The 15831-nt window shown below is 47.0% G+C and overlaps 1 long non-coding RNA gene across 1 annotated transcript in view; it reads left to right on the top strand.

The window, feature by feature from the left end:
* The window catches only part of LOC139074014 (uncharacterized), a 40783-nt gene extending 25447 nt beyond the window's left edge, over nucleotides 1-15336 (top strand). Inside the window, exon 4 of the long non-coding RNA XR_011523295.1 lies at nucleotides 13833-15336. This is a non-coding gene — a long non-coding RNA (uncharacterized lncRNA). The remainder of the gene's footprint in view (nucleotides 1-13832) is intronic.
* The last annotated feature ends 495 nt before the right edge of the window (nucleotides 15337-15831 follow it).

Genomic DNA, 15831 nt, shown 5'->3' with positions numbered 1-15831 from the left:
AGTTAGCTTATTTGGTCTGTTAAGACCCTAATTTGCTAATTTGGGGCGATAGTAACACCACCAGCTGTGTGTCCCCTCCCTCCAACCCCAATTAGAGACTTCAACATCCTGAAGAAGCTTCTGCATCTGCTCATGCTCTGTGCGGCCTTATTTCTATATCAGGAGCTTGATCTAGCCTTAGTGTGTGTGTGAGCGTTAGAGTGTGTGGGCATGTGTATGAGCGCGTGCGTCCTGGTCCCGGTTGGGATGATGGATGTATGGTGAAGATGACGTGCATGTTTGGGGAAAAAGGTCAGTTATCCTTAGACCGGCTGGGTTTGAGGCACCTGTGGGGCATCCAGTAGTTGCCCCAGTTGGTTGGAAATATGGGTCTGGAACTGTGGAAAGGTCAGGTTTAAAAGTGGCTCTGTGGGAGGTACTGGCGTGGGCATGGGTAGATATGGTCACCTGGTGACGGCTGATAGAAGAGGGCAAAGGTCAGGGCTGTGTAATCCCAACAGTCATGATGGGAACCTCAGAGAGGCCAAGTCATGCACCCAGGTCCTCCCCTCTATGGGGAGGGGGAGGTAGGCCTGGTGTCAATGTCCCCAAACTTCCCTGGTGATGACTCCGTACTTGCGACTGTAGATTTAGGAGGGACATTGGAAGTCACCTGGTTAGACCCCTGGCTCTGATAGATACCAGCTGAGTGACATCAGGCAAGGGGCTTGACCCTAAGTCTCAGTTTCCTTATCCCTGAAGATGACAAGAGTGCCATTGTCCAGAATGGTGAGGCTTCCCTGAGATGACGTGCATAAAATGCCGAGCATGGTGGCCAGCACATAGTAAGCACTCAAAAGTCATTATTGTTCTTATTAATCAGGATGCCATCCATCTACCTTCTGGAGCTTTTGTGACAGATGCACTTAGCTTAAGTAATCCCTCTGCGGGGCTCATCAGACCCTCAGTGGGGATCTCTTCAGCAGTTGAGCCAAGTGAATTGTTAAGACATCCTTGCCGCCTGTCTGCTGCCAGAGAGGGAGGTGTTCATGTCTTCCCGGAGCCGTGGAGACTGGGCTGCCCCCGGGAGCTGATGCCCACCTGCTCACCTTTCCTCTGCAGTGACTGAAGGGGCGGGGCTTCCCTCCGGTGGGGTGGGGGAGAGAGAGAAACAGGGTGGAGGATGTTCATTTATTTCGAGTAAAATGTTCCATCTGCTCTCCATCTGTGTTGATAACCTCGCATCATGTGAGTCTGGGCTGGCAGACGCCACTGAGTTAATGGGACCACCTGCCAAGCAGCTAAAGACCTCCTTTCTGGACGTAGAGTTCTCAGAAAAGAATGCATTGAGTTTAATGTTGAGCTCTAAGTATAATTTGGTGTGAGTTATTTTTAGGTAGAGATTTATGAAATCATAATGCAATAATAATGGGAGGAGAACCACTGATCCTAGACATATATTAACACCAGGACAAGATAATGCAGTGAATATTTCCAATACATGTGTTTTGGAAAGGTGCAATCTAGCATTTTATGTGTGTCAAAATGATCAATACCCTTTGTTACCTCAGACCAGTCGGCATTTTCCTGTTCAGGAATTGGGTCATATCCCCTTTAAATTCGAGTCCTAATCCTTATGTCTTAGAATGAAAGCCTATTGTTTTTCCTTTTTGCCCCTCTTCTCAAAAGGCCGTTGTTATTGCCCCCCACTCAAGACGAGGCGGTGTGTAGGATGATTTTGAATTGAACACTTTCCACATCCGGCTAAATCCCGGGAGGGCTCATCTCCAAGGAGAGCTTGTCTCCCAGGAGAACACGTCTACTCCCTCTTCCATGCCCTCTGCTCCCGCCTCACCTGGACCCACAGAGCCCATAATTCCAGAGGGGCCGAGTGGGTTGGGGAGGATGAGAGATCCCATGGGAGCCCTGTCTGCAGGTTTCCTGTGGAGCAGGGGGGCAGAGAGCTCTGAGCTTGCAGCCTAAATGGATTTTGGGTCTCTATCCAACACACTGGCCTCCATTTTATTACTTGAAACGTTCCTTTGAGGAGTCTATGTTCTTGGCTATCTGCACGTATTCTGAGTGTGAAACTATACATTCGAATATGTTGCCTTCAGTTTCCGCTGTGGTCCAGATAGACTCCAGGAGACGTGAGCTTCCTCTGTTGACATTTTTCTCTAAACCCTAAAGCGTGGTTTGGCTCCCCCGTGTGCTGTAGGAATGCAAAGTGAGACACAGGTTAGATCTCAGAGAAGGCTGGAGATGGACAAACCACTGGGACTCCACCTCTTCCTCCTGTCTGTGCCTGGTGGCAAGTCACTTGATTCTGAAGTGAGGCCATCACTAACGGAGGTTAAGGGTCAGTTGGGGGGCTGAAGGCTGGGAGAGCCCAGGGTGGCCCGAGGGAGGGGGTCCTGCCAGGAGTGCGGGGTTCTGGTGGAGAAGGAGATATGTCTGGAACTTTGACTCCTCCAAAGGAGGCTTTTCTTCAGTGGCTGTGCCCCTTGAAATTGAATGGATGAGGGCCACTGTGGACTAGGTGGCAGCAGCTGTAAGCTACGTGGTTTCACTTTCAAGAAATAGTGCAGTGAGAGGGCAGACACCTGAGGGCAAGCTAGCTGAAGGGGCGAGCAGCTGACTTTTCCCAAGTAAAGCTTTCTTTAGAATGGCATGTCCCTCTCCTTTCCTTTTCCCTTCAGATTTTTATGTCTTTCCTCTGAGCTACTTTTGGTTATTAAGACATTAGATAGGAGGTTCCTCTCTCAGGTCATTTGAAGTCATTGCGACACACCAGCTCTTGTAACGAAGTGCCTCCGTGGTCTGCATGCTCTGCTTTCCTTAGGGACTCACGGAGGGCCTTGGGTCAAGGTTTCTGTGTGTGTCAAATGGTGTACAGACTGCCGTGTGACCCCAATCCCCCCACTACCGCTTCCATGGAAATAACCCAATTGGTCTGTTTCTCCACCGCCAAAATAAACCAGCTGGAAGAGCCTCGATCGTTTAACTAGTTTAACTGAGGCAGCAAAACAAGGCAAAATAAAAGTGAACTCTTGCTTCAGGTAAAGACAACCCCTGTGTTTCCTGGGCATCCAGCTCACAACAGCCTTGCACTGCTCCTCGCTCCACCACATCAGCACGTGCTGGGGGGTTAGACACGGTCTTTCAAATCCAATGCCATTATTTATACTTTCCTTTGACCCAAAGGTCTTGGTATGGTATGAGGTGAATTACTGAAAACTGCTTTCTGGTTCCATTAACAGGAATTGCTGCACTGTGGCTTATTTACGGGTACTGTGTATTGGACTTAAGTAAACCCATAAATTATTATTTGCAGATGCAGTTCTCCTAAGTTTTGGAATGAAAACTCTGCAGCATTGTTTGGAGCCCAGTTTAGGTGGTGTTGGTGCACTATCCCCGCACTGGGAGCTGGCCAGCTCTGGCCAACTCCAGTCCTGTCCTCTCAAACACCGAACCTCGTTTTAGAGGTCACTAGGGCCACAGTATGAGCTGGTGGCTGGATGTGGTGCCACATAGGAGGCTGTCACAGTATCGGGAGGTAGAAGATGAGGGCGTGACACAGAGCAGTGCTCAGACATGGAGAGCAGGTGACAGACTCAAGGGAGTCTTAGGGGGTGTCTTCAGTTGGATCTGGAGTCTGCTTGGATGTTGGGGATGGTGAGAGAGGTGAAAAGGATGATGTGGATTCAAGGTTGGGCGAGTGGATGGACGGATGGTGGTGGGAGCCCAGGGAGAGGAGCAGGCTGAGGAGAAAGGTGATGAGTGTGATTCTGGGCAGGTCGGGCTTGAGGGGTCTGGGGGACCCATTGGTCCAGTTCAGGGGAGGTGGCTGGGCTGCAGGCACAGCTCTGGGTCTTGAAGTCATGAGAGTGTAGAGTGAAAAGAGCGGCGACCTCGCCACATGGTGTTTGTTTTCAATTTCTTTGATTTTTGCTCTTATCTTTGTTACTTCGTTCCTTCTCCTTGCTTTCAGCTGTTCTTCTTTTCCTATTTTCTAGTCGTGGAAGTTTGGATCATCACTTTGAGAGCTTTCTTCTTTTCTAATATGAGAACTCAATATTACAGATCTCCCTGTGAGCACTGCCTTTGCTGCGTCCCACACATTTTGACGTGTTGTGTTTTCATTTTCATTCAGTTAAAAATATTTTCTAATTCCCCTTGTGACTTCCTCTTTGACCTATGAGTTACCAAGAGGTGTGTTGTTTCATTTGGCATCCTGGGGCATTTTTCAGAGATCTTTCTGTTACTGATTTCTGGTTTAACTCCATCTGTATCAAAGAATATACTTTGTATGATTCCAATTCTTTTATATTTGTTGAGGTTTGTCTTAAGGCCCAGAATATGGCCTAGTCTAGCGAATATTTGATTTATTCCTGAAAAGGATGTGCATTCCATTGTCATTGTACAAAGTGTCCTGTAAATGTCAATTAGGTCTTGTTGGTTGATAGTGTTGTTTAGGTCTTCCACATTCTTACGGATTTTCTGTCTATTTGTTTTTTCTATTACTCAAAGAGGACTGTTGAAATATCCAACTATATTTATAGATTTGTCTGTTTTTGCCTTGCAGTCCTCTTAGTTTTTGCTTCATGTATTTTGAAGCTCTGTTGTTAGATGCATGGGCATTTAGGGTTATCATGTCTTGTGAGTTATGCAATGTCCCTCTTTAACCCAGGGAGTAGTCCTTGTTCTGCAGTCTGCTTTGTTTGATATTAATAGCCACTCCAGCTTTCTTTTAATTAGTGTTTACACATTGTATCTTTTCCTATCCTTTTGCTTTTTAACATATGTGTGTGTATCGATACCTATGTCTGTATCTGTATCTGTATATATATCTGTATCTATATCTGTCTATATTTTACTCTCTCTGTCTTTATATTTAAGATGGGTTTCTTATAGACAGCATACATTTTGGTCATGTTTCTTTATTCAGTCTGATCACCTATGTCTTTTAATTGTTTCTTTTTAAGCCATTTCCATTTAGTGTAATTATCCATAATGTTGAAATTAAAACTGCCATATTGCTACTTGTTTCTTTTTCCCCTCTGATTATCTTAGTATATGCTATTTTCTTAAAAGCTTCACCTCCCTTCCTTTACAAATTCTTCCTACTTCCAACTGCCATGTGTATTTTTTCTCTCTGCAGAACTAACGCTTAGCATGCTCTGGAATGTGCTCCATGCTCTTGTTATCAATACATTCAATGTGTGTGAGTCTTATCTCCCAATTAGATGGAGGGTCCTTGAGCCTGCAGGCCATGCTTTTATGTCTTTTCTGTTCCCCACAGTGCCTAGCAGAGTAGAAATCTAGAGAAGGAACTTACTACCGAACTAGGGTGACTCACTCATCTGGTTTCTTCAATCATTGAAGATGCTAAATGCTACTGGAGGGAAATCATGCAGTTGCCACACCAGTGCCTGGGACCCAGCTGCCAACTACCTTTAGCTAACCCCTCAGTTTCCCATGATATTTGTGATGAAACTTTACTGGCTTTCTCAGCTTCTCAGCCCACCCTTGCCCCTCCTTCTCAGGGCTCCAGAGATGTTATTCCACAGAGCTCCATCCACGGTCCACTTCTCCCTTCACATGCTCTTCTCTGCTGACCCCTGTCAGCTATACCACACCAGGCTGAGCTCCGACGGAGACCCGTCTCCTTTGCTCCTGGCTGGTACTCCCATCTATACCCTACTGATACCTGAAACTCCATGTTTCCCATACTGACCTTTCCCTTTGACTTTTTATCTTGGATGAAGGAATCATTTTCATATAGGACCCAACGTCAAAGTCACTTTGAGGTCTTTCTCACTCATCCTTTCCCTTCCCATATAATCAGTTGTCAAATCCTGTCTTTCTCCCAACTTCATCTTGGCTGTCTTCTCCACTGCCACTGGTAGCTCTCTCTGGGACTAGAGCAGTGGCCTGTACCTGAATGTTCTGTGCTTGAAGGCTCCTTTCCTTGACCAACCGACCCCATGACTTGAACTACTGTGCCCTCCATTCTCCTTCTTGTCCTCTCTGCTAACTGAAGTTAGACATAGTGCACTGTCCCAGCTTTCCCACATTCCAGCTTCCATCCTACTTTCTGCGTCTTCCTCTGATGTTAATGGAACCTCGTGTCATCCTTTACACCGCTCAGTCTCATATTGCCCTTCTGTCTTCTCCCTTAGGATGGAAATTCTTTGCAGGCAGGGTCCCCATCCAATCTGTCTTTGTAACCCCAAGCCTGGCACACAATAGCTGTTGAGTAAAAGCTTACACCCAGCAGATCTTTTGTTTGGAGCCTTCTGCTTGCCTTGGTAACGAGAGTCCTGCTGGAAATGGCAGTTTGACCAGCTTGCATTTCTGTCTCTGCCCCAGAATTTCACCTTTTTTATTTGGCTTTCTGTCCTCCTTAAAATGAGGGACACAGTTACTCCCTGTACTCCAAAAACCTGGGGGAAGTCTGAAATAAGGAACAAGAGAAAGTCGTGAGAGGCCTGTAGCTATTGGTAGCGCCTCGAGTGGGCTGGCCTGTGTGTTATCTATACCTTAACCTCAACTTGGAAAAAAATGCAAACAAATAAATGGAAGGAAAGCAGGACAGGGCTTTGGTCACCACAGAGCCACAGCGGGATTCGACCCTGTGGGGATATTGTGAAGCTATTTCACTGCAAGTGCATTTTTTCTCTCTGAAAACACATCCCAAACACCGAGACAAGGTTTGTTTTGTCCTGTTTAACATTATTTTCCAGTGGACTGACTTACTCTGTGGAGTGAAGTCTCTTGCATTTGCCTAGCAGCTGATTTGGGGGAGAGAAAATAGCCTTGTCATGTCACATTAACAGCGAGGGAACTTTCTGCCTGGCGGCTGCCCAGCTCTACAGCTACATTGACCCCTGTGCAGAAAATCAGCATCAGCTCCCCAAAGTGCTCCTGATTTCTTGACTCGGCCATTTGTCAGGTTTCCATCATCTGCTCCCTGGGTCACCATCTCTGCGGAGGAGCGGAGCCTTTAAAGGAATAGACAGTTTATCCATCTCTGCAAAACACGAGAAGCTGCCCCGCAAAGCCTGGGGTCTGAACGGAAGATTGAGAGGGTTGCTCCTCCTGGGAGAAGCCACAAACCCCTGTGCTCCTGGCTGCTTTCGGTTTAGCCCAGAGGCCAGCTCATCGAGGAGCCAGACTCGCCCTGTGCCGTAAAGAGACTGAGTGGGGAGGCAAACTTTTGGTTTGTTTGAATATTTAGATTCCAGCATTGATGGGAAAATATTAATTCTCTGATAAATGTGAATTTTCTAATCTGTTTTTAATTGAATAATGTAGAAAAAGGAACCTTTCTAAAAGGCTCTGCAGTAGGTATTTTATGGTGCCTTTTCTCGGATCAAGGAGTAATCATGGTGTCCCTTCTTGCATGAACAGTCCATAAACAGGTAACTATTTTCTCCCCTTATCCTTCCTAGGTTTCAATTGCGTGCGTGTGTGAGTGTGTCTCTGTGTGTGTGTGCGCATTTCGTTTGGGTATGCGTGAGTATGTGCATGTGTGTCTCTGTGTGTGCATGTGCATATGCATGTGTGTGTGTGTGTGTGTGCGCACAGTACGTGGAATGGAAGAGTCCAGCGGCTCATTGATCAGGACTGGCTACCTTCTGAAGCCTGGTGCTTTCCTACTTTAAGGGATTCTCAGGGGCATAGACTTAACAGTGAACCCAAAGAATCTCATGTGAACTTGCTCATACAATTCGTGGGACTTCTCTCATCTGGTTTGTACGGGCCATAGGAATAAGCTGGTAAACGGAGAGAAGGAAGGTGCTGCTACCAGAGTCTCAGGGGGCTTTCCTTCAGGTTGCCACATCAATGCCTATAAAACATTAGAGACGCGCATGCCTGAGGGGGTTGGCTTTTCTTCTGGGAGCAGTCATTGTTGGAGGTCTGCCTCCTCTCCATGGGGTGGTCACTGAAGTGCGCAGGTGCTGCGCACGGCCCCTCCGGGAGATGCAGACCTCGGGCCAGCTTTGCAGCTGTCATGGGGAACCAGCAAGGCTCTCTTGTGCTCTTGGCCTCAGTGTGAGAACTGGGGTAACTGGCAGCTGGAGTGATGGCTCTGAGGGGCCGGGCCCTGGGGGGAGAATGCCAGAGGCTTTTCCGGCTGTTTCCAAGCATGAAGCAGCCTTCCAAGGAGACAGCGACCTAAATGAGGAGAATTAGGCTGGATTAAACGACTCATTAAATGTTTCCTCCACAAAAGCAGGAGGAGAGGCAGCAGACGGGGCAGAGCCAGCACGATCAGTGTGAGGGGCGCAGAGGGCGACAGAGCTGAAGCTGCCCCGTTCTCCCAGCCCACGGCCACTTCCCGCCCTGCCCTGTGCCTGTCTCATAACAACCTGGTTGTCAAAGGAGGTGAATGCATGAGGTGGTGGCCCATAGGTGACGGTGAGTGATGCACACACCTGGCTTGGCCTCCAAGGCCTCAGCTGGCACTCCTGAGGGCATGGCCTGCATACACCTGCATGCTCCACAGACACTCCTGTTTTTAATTTTCTTCATACTGTCAGCACACCAAAATTCTTGGTTGCTGATGACATCTCATACAGTACAAAACGAAGGGCTGACAGTGTTTAAAATTTGGAAAAATCAAGGTGAATGCAAATGCCTAAAGAAAGCCCTGCTTCGGCCCCATCATGAACAGCAACTGCTGCCATTCGCTTACCCCATGCCCCACACCCCTGCCCCAGAATTTGGTTTATGATTCTGTTTTCCAATAAATGCAACCAGGACTCCTTGGAGGGCAGCTGATTTTATTTCACTCTTAAAGCAGGGAAAGATCAGGGTGGCTTTGGAACACGCTCTTGTAGCCAGACAGAGAGAATCCTTTCCTGAATGGGAGGGGCAGAGTTGAAAGGCGAAAGGATCCAGCAAGTGTCAAAATATGAAAGTCCAAAGGAGAAGCTGTGGTCAGTGGAAATATGTTGAGTCTGTGAGAGGCCGTGAGCCCATCACCATGCTTAAGAGAAAAATGTTAACATAGAGTGGATACAAAGGGAATTCTCAAAGCCAACAAGAGTATATAATAGTGTAGTTAGTTAGATGTATAGTTTCCTCTCTTAATTATATTCCTGTCTCTGAAGGATGGAGATGTACTTGTTTTTGTGTAAGCAGGAAAGAAGGATTGTAGGGATGTGTCCGAGAGTCCAGCAGTCCTGGACCAGGTAGGAACCATCTGGAGAACAAGAGAGACCCATCCACAGTGGAGGCCACATGTCCTCATGAGGAGGAAATGGAAGGGGATGGCTAACACCTGATAACACCAGTGCTGTCGCTCACAGCAGCCATATGCAAAGAGGGTCATGGTGTTCCAGAAATTCAAGTTATCCCAGTGGACTAGGAAAGAGAGCCATCTGCCCAGATCCAATCCCTTCCTTCTAGACCGAAGGTCTTCAAACTTTTTTGACCTGACCCATAGTAAATGCTGCATTTTACATCAGGGTCTGGAGCATGTGCGTGCTCACACATATTTACTAGAACAGTAGGTACATAGGACCTATGCTAGGTAAAAGACACACACAGCAGGCCTTTATATCTTTATCAATCTACCTATCCGGGAAGACAAGTCCCAGTGAAGGCCACTTGCCCTCCTACAAATGAGGCCACTACACGTAGGGGGCACCCTCACTGCCTGAGCAGCCAAAGAGAGTCCAGCAGGGAAAGGATGATGGAAGTGCAGAAGAGTCATGGCGCCACCTCCAGTCCCAGAACCAGCCTGCTGGGGGCTAGTAGAATCAGGGCCTCGGGTATTTCTTGGGGGCTCAGTGGGGGAGACCAGGCCTGGGAATCGTTAGTGAATGTCCTTTGAGGGCCACCACTCAGAACAAGGCTTGCCAGCAAGTTTCCCTTGTGACAAGAGAAGTCTTTTCAGGCAAACTCGGTTACCTTGGAGGAGGGACAGCTCCTTGGTGGTGGATGTGGATAAAAGAAGATAGAATAGCACATTCATCTTAAAGAGAAGTTTTGACTCTAGCAAAAGATCTCAAAGATTCGGGTTGCCGTTCTGTTTTAAATTGGAGATAATGTCTCCTCCTTGTCATTAATGGAGCGTCTACTCTGTGCCAGGCTCTGTGCTCGATATTCCAATGCCCCATCTCAGGAGAGCCTGACAGAGCCCTCTGCAGTGGGGACCTGGCCCTGTCCTATGGCAGAGGGAGCCCAGGTTGGTTTGGCCAAGGACACAACCCTTGGTTAGTGGTGGGGTCTGGGTTAGCATCCACATCTCTAACTGCAGACACATTATTTTCTCATAACGGCTTTGTGTTGAATCTTTACACATTTCTTAAGCCGCATGGAGGGGGAAAATCACATTTTATTCTAAGGGAATAATAGCTCGATTATTCCGTGCTATTTAATATTTGTAAATACTTTCCAGTCTAGGAACGTAACTGTTAGTGTAGTAATACAATGGCCCCATGCAGCTGACGCTCAGTTGGCCTCTCTCTCCTAAACCGTGATAGGTACAACAGCTATTTCCCAGTACATCGGCTTTCAGCACCAGAGTCTGTAAACATGTCATCCCAATTTGTTATGTTTCCACCTCTGTATCTGGACCTGTCCGAGATCATAAATTATCAAATTTTGGATTCTGAAATGCACAAACCCAGAATACTCTTAGTGCAATATTGAAATAAGTGCTTAAGATGGAAACAGTCATATTTTTCCCTTATTATCCTTCTAGCCGTTGGCTCCTCTGTGGCTGAGGAAAGAGATGAAGTCTCGGTTATTGTTCTGGGGAAGAAGGGAATCACTGATGACCCTCCACCTCATCAGCGCCATTCCTCCAGACTCCTCCTCTCAGTGTTTGTGGCAGACGTGGAGGGGTAATCGCTTGGCTGGTTTTCGTTCCACCTTTTTCTCCTGTTCCCTTCCTTCTGTCTGCACTAACAAGCAGTGAAATGGACAGGGAAGAAAGGAAAGAATTGCAGAGCAGGGAAAATTCAGCATGTAAATACCCTGTCTGGAGACGGCTGCTTGTTAAGAGAGTCTAAATTTCATTGTTATAAATAGGGGCTACAAGCAAGGTCCCACAGCCTTTTGAAAAGGCCATCCGTCTCTCTCCAGGCTCCTCCAACCCATGGGCAGAAATGCGCTGAAGCTCTTGCCTTAAGAATGAGCTTCCACAAAACATGCCCATCCCTAGCTGGTCCAGAACCCGGGGCACCACTGTGCTCCTGGCCAAGAATCACCCAGAGGTGTGGCCTTGCCACGCCCCCTGCAGGAAGGATCACAGAGGGCTTCTCTCTTCATCTTCAGGATTTCCTTTTTATGCAGATGGATACACAGAACCTTAAAAGGTACACTTCCTTGGGTTTGATTTGAAATTCCTACTTTGGTGAATAGAAACTGTATGTTAGAAGTGACCCCCCACCCCACCCTGTTTGGGAGACGGTCAACGTTATGTTCAGGTGGGGCTTGACCCTTTCCCCTGTCTTTGTAGTCATGATATGGAATATTCTATACACTTGATGGATACATTTCCTCCTACCTATACTTTCACTGTGGGCTAACTGGAGATGGGGTCTCCATTCTGTGAATGGGGTCTCAGTCTAGGTTTATGTATTTTTGTGTGATAACTGACATGTTTCCAGAGTTTCAGAAAGGTATCAACATTGTCATCAAGAATTCCACTAAATGTCTTATGGGAAACTCTTCTCTGAAACCCTGAAAATGGGGATTCTAATGGGACTACAATATGTGCTCCTGACGTCTTGTGGTCAGAAAGGAGGAGCTGAGGGATGCCATACGGATGTTCTAGCGGGAAGTCGGGAGACACACACTGATTCAGTTTCTGATGATGTCTGGTGTCCTAGGCGGACGTTTAGGGAAATGTCCTCGGGTCCTGGGCGGTGGTGGGGTGGTGTCCACGTGTCATGCTGCAGTGGGTAGTGTGGCCCACAGCCTGCAGTCCTATTTGGTAGGCCAGCTGGACAGGGCTGTGCTGACGTTGTGACGGGTTAGCCAACTGGCATTCCAGACCTCAGGGACAAAAGCACCTGACTGGAAATCCAGTCAAGTTGTGGGCAAATGTCTGTTTGTGTTTATTGACCAGTTAGCCAGTGAACAAGAATCACACAAACCTCCTTTAGTCGGGCTTGTGTCTCTACATTGCTGGCTCCCTCCGTTGAGAGTGGACAGCTGCCCGCCTGGCCTATGCCACTGTGCCTTCTTCTCTCTTTCGGCTGCTCCCACCAGGTCCTCCTGAGTCTCAGCCCCTGTGTCCTCTTCTCGATGCTCCTCCTGGGCTGTCTGGCCTCAGTCCCTCACATTTCCTTGTTGGGACTGATTTAAGTTTCTGTCATTAAAGTGCCAGGACTTGCCCCTGTCTTAGTCAGCTCGGGCGGCTATGACAAATTGCCACAGATAAACAGCAGTAGCTTATTTCTCACAGTTTTGGAGGCTGGAAGTCCCAGATAGGGCCAGCATGGTTGGGTTCTGGTGAGGACTCTCTTCTGGATTGCACGTGGCTGTCTTCTCACTGTGACCTTATGTGGCAGAAGAGATGAGGAAGCTCTCTGGGATCTCTATAAGGGCACTAATCCCTTTCACAAGGGCCCCATCCTCATGACCTAAGCACCTCCCAAAGGTCCCATCTCCTAACACCATCCCATGGGGGGTTAAGTTTCAACATTCGAATTTTGGGGGGACTCAGACGTTCAGCCCACAGCACCCCTGACTATGCAGTGCTCCCTCTAGCAACTGTGCAGTTGCTACAGCCCTCCTCTTATCTCAGGTTCTCTTTTTCTCATCTCTGCCACTTGCTCAAAGAAAAGACAATGAGTGAACCCAGCTGACTGCAGGGGAGGAAGCAATGTCCCTCCTCTGGCGCGAGGGGCTGCGTGTCAGCTCCTGGGAGGGAGGGGGCTCTGCCTTTTCCACTGGTGTCCTTTGGTGGGCTGGCTTTGCTGGGACACCTGACCAGCCATTCTCCTCGGTGATAGGATCAGGGGAAGTGCCACCCAGAACCAGCTCCAGGGCACAGCAGGCTCAGGCCAGGGAGGCTCTGTGTAACCCGTGTTGTCGGTACAGACAGTTTAGGGCAGCAAGGCACCCTCATCAGTGAGGGTGATGGGAGCCCACAGCCAAGGGCCCAGAGGCCAGCCAAGGGCCAACCCTGCAAGCAGGGCTTTCCAGGGAGAGTGGTGGGGACTGCCACGTTGGTCTCTTTCTGCACAGGGACATTCATTATTTCCCAGAGAGCTTAACCTCCTTTGGAAATAGCTTCATTCTTAAAAAAGTGTGGCCAGCATCTTCATTTTCTAGAAATAGATGGTTGGCTCTCAACTGCCCCCAACGTCTATCTAGATTTCTAATCCAATAAGCACGTGCCTGGCTCTGTGACAAGCCAGAACCACAGGATATCTGAGTGGGATATGCATGAAATTCCGATGGGAAAGGCCTGTGCAGATCCTGAAACTTTATTCAAATGCACTGATAAAATGGTAGAGCATTAAAAGTCAGATTTAATCCCTTACCCTTAGAATCAATACAATTATTGTGAGATGATGGATATAGGTTATCCCTTTGAGTGACTGTGAGTTTTCAGACTTGAAAATATCCAGCTGCTGGATAACTGCACAGACAAGCCTTCCGCAGCTCCATAACCCAGGGCCGGGATGGCATTAAACCCGCCTTCCCTCTTCGGTGAAACAGGTTCCAGTTGCCAATGTTTAATTGAGGAAAAAAAACAATAAAACTGAATAATGCAATTGATTTGGCGAGGAGTTAAGGTTGTTACAATGTTTGAAGTTAGTGGCTTGTTGAATGTTTTAAGGAAAATCCAAATTTAAAATATGTATTTGTTTTCCTCATTACAGACCCTGTTGCAATGATTTCTTGTTCCTGAAGCAAAACTCGGAGAGAATAAGTCTCAAAGACAGCTGTGTTGATTATGTTGCTACCACACGCAGTCTCACGTCTCAGCTTCCAGGGAGGGCCTTCCAGGACAGTACGTGTCCCGAAGTGTGCCACCCTCTCCGGGAGAGCCAGCTGGTAGTTTTTGGCAGCTGGTGGCATTGAACTTGAGCTTCGTTTTGGAAACATCTTCTAAGACTCACCTGCTGCTACACCTAATGGTACCAGACCTTGGGAGACAGTGTAGTCAGGAACCAAAGGGGCTCGTGCGAAGAATGAGCTGGTGTGGTAGGAGACGGCCACAGAAGGGAAAACGCCTGATTCTCCGTGGGCCTTCTCCACACACCGGGAGGCAGGCGTTCTTAGTGTCCTTCGCCCAGCTGCACCCCCACCAGTTTCAGAGGAATGTCCATGCTGGGAATCTGGTTTTCCCCTGGAACGCCATCTCTGTTTAACATCAGAGGGTGATGGATTTTTTTAAACAGGAGAGTGGCTTGGCATACTCCTCTACTGGCACATCCACTTGTTAGGGAGGGGACCCCATGTGCTGCATCTTCATGGGAGTTGTGGAAGCACCACAGAGAGTCAGTGGGCATCTCGGCGGAAGACGATTAGAAAGGAGTCTTCTCTGGACTGGGAAGCATGTGAAGGAGGGCCGGAAGGGGGGCTGGATGCGTGGAATTCAGGTTTGTATCACAGCTTCAGGAAGGCACTTTCAGCTGATTGAGTAGCATCTTGTCATTATTTAAGCTGCTGTCCATCAGTAGTCTTAAAATCCTTATTCTCTTCTTGGTGACTTATAGGAGATTCTGACATCAACTGTAAAAAGAAGAACATTTAAAATTCTATTTACTTGAGAATAATTGTGAGGCCAAGTTGTATCAGAAAATCCATTAAGTACTTAAAAGATTAATTTTCGTTATGACTGCTAGTTAGTAAATATTATCTTTTATATCATCCTGAACAATAATATGAGGGATGGGAACTATTTAACTTGTTTTGGTTTGATTTTAAAACTTTAATTATGGTAATATTTGGCATTATTATTAGTATTATAAGAGGACTGAAGCAAATTACTTTTGGTGGTTGATTTCTTGAAACAGTTTTTACTGGATCACTGGAAATGAAGCTTAAATCCTGGAAGCAAGTGTAGAGATGGGAGGAAATTGAGTCTAATGGGAGAAGAGTAAAGTTACCTGGGAATTCCGATTTATTTTGGGCAAAATCTCTTATGGTTAGTTGCGTAATGATGAAGGAGTCGGTGTTCTGCCTGTTCATTCATTCATTCATTCATTCAATGAGTACTTACCGAAGCTGATGCATTCTTTTTTGGGGGGAGTGATATTAATTTAAAAAATTTTATTTTTAATAAGCAATGTGTAGATCTAAGATATACAATATGCTGATTGGATATTCGTATATGTAGTGAAATGATTACTATAGTAAAGCTAATTAACATATCTTCTCCTTACGTAGTTACTGTCTTTGCTGTGAAATGAGAGCACCTGAAATTTACTTGTGGGGGACTGGAATTGGCCACCCCAAGATATGCCTCTTTGGCATGAGGATTATTTTGGGCTGGTTACCTTAAAAACTGCGGATAGGAAAGAAACTCGGAAAAGTAGAATTTACTTACCCTTTGTTAAGAGACATTTATATTGTAAAAGAAATCTCCATCTGTAAAGGGGTCTCCCTCTCTGTACCAGGAAGAAGGGGGGTGACCTTATCTCTAGAAACTCTTATCAATGCAGAAGGCAAGGACTTAAATCTGCATAATAACCTGATTCTTGTTTACTGTGCTTTTCTGGCAATCTCCTGTAACTGACTCCCCTCAGCCCCAACATCCTCCTTTGTCTTTAACTGAAGATGATATTTAAGGTGGTAGCTTCAGCCATTTTGGCGAGTTGCTCAGCTTGCCTGAGCCTCTCCCATGTATACATGTTATAAAGCTTTCTTTAATTT

This window comes from Equus przewalskii, chromosome 1, assembly GCF_037783145.1.
Source record: "Equus przewalskii isolate Varuska chromosome 1, EquPr2, whole genome shotgun sequence".
Taxonomy (NCBI): Eukaryota; Metazoa; Chordata; class Mammalia; order Perissodactyla; family Equidae; genus Equus; species Equus przewalskii.
This window is presented reverse-complemented; position numbering and strand designations above follow the sequence as displayed.